Source organism: Cantharellus anzutake, assembly GCF_015039405.1.
Source record: "Cantharellus anzutake strain C23 chromosome Unknown EI90scaffold_103, whole genome shotgun sequence".
Classification (NCBI taxonomy): Eukaryota; Fungi; Basidiomycota; class Agaricomycetes; order Cantharellales; family Hydnaceae; genus Cantharellus; species Cantharellus anzutake.
Genome location: NW_024067053.1, coordinates 202,401 through 207,460, shown reverse-complemented (window position 1 = coordinate 207,460; position 5,060 = coordinate 202,401).

The window sequence follows — 5,060 nt, the reverse complement described above, 5'->3', positions numbered from 1 at the left end:
CTCTTAGAATTAAGTAAATGCCTGCTAAGGGGACCCGGAACTGAGTGCCAACACGCGGTATCTATATAGCCAATTGCGTTTTGTGCCACCCAAGGTTGAAGGCTAGGCCATAACCGAGTTTGTGCGTGGCACATTGCCTCAGTTTTCCTTGATCATTTCGATACACAGATGCAGTGGGCGCGCGCACGAACTGGACGAACTGGCTAGGCTCTGGCTCCCCATCGAGGGACTGGTGGATGTCACCTGTATGCCCCCTCATCAATCGACATAATATTCTAATTACCAGCTCGTATCTAGTCATATGTTGGCACGATTATTGTGATTTGACTTCGAGTCAAATACCATATACAGCTCGATTGGACGTTTTGTTCGTCTATGCAAGGTGAGATGCAGTGTCAGACTGGGCCAGCTGCTTGAACTTTGACTCATATTTTAATAGCTAGCGGCCGACCGGAATATTAGGTTCACTCACGTACTTACCTATCTCTCTTTCTCAACATATGGAAGCTAGTAGGACCCCCTGATGGAATAGGATGTAATCGTGTACGTCGCGTTACACCGGGTCACCTAGACTCCTATTATTTGATCAAACAGGGCATGAGGCCATACATATGGGCCTAGCTCGGCCGAGCATGACCGTATCTTGTCCCCGTATATCACCCCTTCTGGTCGATGTGCTGGCGAGCACTGCGCGACTCATGCATGCGGATTACATAGCCGCCGGTTATTTGACCCCCATCTAATATGAGGAATAATGCCTAGGTTTGACTTTCGTGACCCCCATGGCCACGGGCAGTGTGTGGACACCTTCTCAAATTATATGCCACGAGATTGTTCACTGCATGATGAGTTCTTCGGTCGAGGCCCAAGGAATGTTCACAGTATTCGATCGATCGGTCAGGAGGCGGTTCCGTTAATTCGACATATAAGTCTGTGTGTGCGGGCAGCACGGTTCGAGCTTGTAAGGAGGGATGTATACGAGGATGGAGGTCCGTGCGCGTGTGGAGTATTATTTTAGGTCGTGGGGATTGAATGAGAGGAGGGGACGTGATTGAAGGAATGAAGGCTGGATCAAGGGACGAAGGATTAATATTAGGAGGCGACCGAAGTGGCGGTCTGTTAGATACTCAATGCAACTCGCATGTGGTTGCGTTGTGGGAGTGGAAGGGGAGGGCAGTTGGAAGTCAGAGGGTTGGATGGAAGTTTGTGCGTAGTCTTGGTATGATGCGAACGATTAGAGTTCGAGAGAGCTGAGTCGGGAGAAGGAAGGAAGGGGCGATGGAGAGGGGTGACCGTGACTTTAGAGTGAGAGGGCTGGGTACGGTCTATGATATGGTCTATGTCTGGCGGATCGGAAGGAACGTACTCGCCTACCTGGAGCGCCCTGACCGGGAACCGTCCAAATTCAAGTCTGGTTCAGAAGTCCCATCATTGCGCAATCCACCCGATAACTTGCGCCAACCCACGGCGCACTCGCAGCAGGAATGACTGAGACCATTACAACAAGCGAGGCAATGAGCGAGTGGCCTGGATTAGATCCCAAGCCAGAAAAGCCAAGGAGGAGGTCATGATACATGGGCACGGGCACGACCAAACGAATGCCACCAGATAAGAATTCTGCGCGCAGGGGAGGGAAAACAACGCCTCTAACCACTCTTCACGCCACTCTAGCTCCTTTCCCCGACTGGCCAGGCGCCTCGGCGAAGAACCAGAGTCCGGAATCTCTACAGTCAATCCAGCCAAGGGCTGTTGCTGGCACCACACGGCAGTGTTATGCCTCCTGACCAGCGAACGAGCTCGCTAATATATATGCACATGGGCGGTGAGAATAATCCAACTCATGCCCAGCTAGCTAGTGTGAGTGTGTAGCTCGGCCGTGCGCCAAGTGTGTACGACACCCCGCTGCAACGTGAGAAGAATGAGGTATGACTTCCGAGTGGGACTCGTCGTTCATACATACGGTACACATAGGCCCCATACTCAGGTCATATGCGCGCTGGTTGCTACCGGAAAGAACAGCAGAGATGATCCGCAACCACCCTTGCATGTATCTCGTACAAGCGGCTAGATTCGGGATCGAGGGGGAGTATGACATAAATGGATAAGGAATATGCTTCTCGAGACACGCTTTTGTGAATGCATTATTTGTGGCGTGTGGGTGGGGGGTGAAGTGGGTTCGAATGTAATGTGTATGCATGGGCCTGATGAGATATGGTTTATTGGTTCACACACAGCTAGGATGAGAAGAAGTCAATGGGGGGGAACAACGATGCATGTTGGGTAGAAGTCCACAAATATGGTTGCCACATATGCACGCCTGAATAGATTATGCAGTGCCACGTTGGATGTATGTCTACCCTTGGTTGCAGTACGGAAATGTTTGGTAGGAGGGAGGATAATTTAGGCGGTTGGGTGGTTTTGGTTAGTGGGAATGGCGATTGAGCAGGAGATTAATTCAATATATGCAAGATCATTGCCCACTTCATCAGTTGATATATTCCGTACATGTATCCTTTCTCCGGGTTGTCCTCGTCTGCGCGTGTGTGAGCATTTTCTTGGACCAGGGCCCCCAATCACTATCGCAGTCGCGCAGTCGCGTGAACGGAGAAACAAGAGAAGTGAGAGAGATAGGAGGAGCTGAGAAGATGGTGGGGGTTCTCATCTCACAGGCACAATAATTTAAACAAGCGACGCGGGAGCCGACACTCAGGACGTCAGAGTACTTAGGTCACGCTCACCTTGTTTAATATTTCCCCCTCCACCTTTCCCGACTCAACCGTTTTGGCAATTTGTTCAAGGAAGGAATTGGTAGGGCGTTGAAATCGTTGTCATATCTTGTTGGATAGATGGCTTTCATGTACAACTCAATTGATCAAGACAACAACGATCAACGCCGTCCTTGGCATCGGTGACCATTGCAGCACAGGAATTTGATTTCCTTTCGATTACCTTTTAGGCTCACAAGAGGCAAAGCAATCAAGACGATATATTATCATCCATTTCGGAATTTGATTAACCGTGAATAGGTTCTGGATATAATTTCTTTTCGGGATATTGTCCCGATCTCAAAACGACCAGCCAATTTGACCAAGTCCAGTGCGGGTTCCAAGTCAGTAATATAACAGGGAGAAAAAATGGGACCTGCGGGTGAGGATATATATATAAATTATGCATGTTGCACAATTCATCCCATTCACAAGCGCGAACAGTACAAATTGGGGCCTGTTCTCTCTCTCCGAGTCCCTTTCGCCCCCGCGTCCTCATTCTTCGTCTTCCCTTTCCGCTTCTTGACTCCTTCTCATTCTTAGGGAGAGAAGAACAGCAATGGAAGTCAGCCTCCAGCAAGCTGTCATCAACCACCTCAGGTCTTACAAGTTGCCTGATCCACCTCGGAGGGATGGGCCCAGCAAATTCGAACTTTTGAAACAGTTAGAACTCAAGCACTGGTTGATGTTCTTTTGTATGTCTCTGTTTCTAGTTTGCTAATGTGCAAAGGCTGAGGGGTGAGGGGTTTGATTTTTTTTGCTTCGTCGTACAGCTGGTTGGCTCGCCTGGACTTGTGATGCACTCGATTTTTTCAGTGTCAGTTTGACCGTTACGCTTCTTAGCAAACAATTTGATCGAAGGTATATCGTTGATTCGTTTAACCATATCTTACTACTGTTACTTATTTTCTTCGGGACTGTAGCACGCATGATATTACGACTAGTATTACCCTTACCCTTCTTTTCCGTTCTCTGGGTGCTGTTCTTTTTGGTCTCGGTACGTTTAATCCTCTTCATGCCCCGAATCATGTTTGCTGACCAACTTCTCCTTTTCTCTCAACCACAGCCTCCGACCGGTTTGGCCGAAAATACCCTCTCGTCTTCAACCTCTTTCTGATCACCGTCCTCCAAGTGGGCACCTCCTTCTGTCAAACATTCAAGCAATTCCTCGCCTGTCGTTCGTTATTTGGAATCGGGATGGGCGGGGTATGGGGTATGGCGAGCGCGACGGCTTTGGAGAGTCTGCCAGTCGAGTTGAGAGGGTTGGGAAGTGGGGTCTTGCAGCAGGGTTATGCAGTGGGTGAGTAATTACTCCGTTACCTTTTTTCTCTCAATAGGGGTTATTCTAGTTTGAATTGGAGTTAATTCCGACTTTTGATACTAGGTTATTTGATTGCGGCTGTGGTCAATTTGGTATGTGACCTGCGATTCTCTGTTCAGTTATTGGACTGACTTGATTTGGTCTTCGTGCTCTCATTCACGCTTCTCGCTCATCATTCCTCATGCCTTCAACCGCATGGTTGCTTCTCAACTTCATCCGCTTCTCTTTCAATATTCACAACCACACCCCACGTGCCACTGCGTCAAACGGCTTCCAATAAACCGATAGACCCTCGTCGCACACAATAGACATAAATGGCGCACTCTTTTTTGGTTCGCAGCTTGCTTGTCCTTCGTCGCAGGCCTCGTCCGTCTATCCCTCCCCGAATCTGATCTTTTCCTCCGAGCTCAAAATGAAAAGAGGGAATTGAAGGCTAAGCTGGAGGCAGAAGGCAAGTATGATGAAGTTGAAGGGAGCAAGACACGGATATTTCTCCGTCGCATTGGTCAAATGTTGAAGGAGCATTGGCTGTTGTGTATTTATGGGGTGCTTTTGATGACTGGTTTTAACTTTCTCAGTCATGGGTCTCAGGGTGAGTGGTATCTTTTTTCGCATCTCTCCCTGGTCAGAGCGGGCGTTTGGAGCTCAATCGTATGATGTGGCCGTAGCCGCTTGCGGTGTGGGCATCTTGCCGAGGGGCTAATGTTTTGAAGGGACAATATGGTGGCTTGCTTCGTCGCTCTTGGAATGTAGCTAGAGCTTGGAGTAATACTGATGCGATGTTTGAACTTTTCATAGATTTGTACCCGACGTACTTGCAAGCGAGCAAAGGGTTCGATTCGTACCATGCGACTGTGGCCACTATTATTGGAAACTGTATGTTCTTTCCCCTCACGTCCCCTTTCCCATTCACACTCGCTGACCTCCCCCCTTTCTCTGCACCCAATGTAGTAGGAGCTATCACAGGAGGAGCA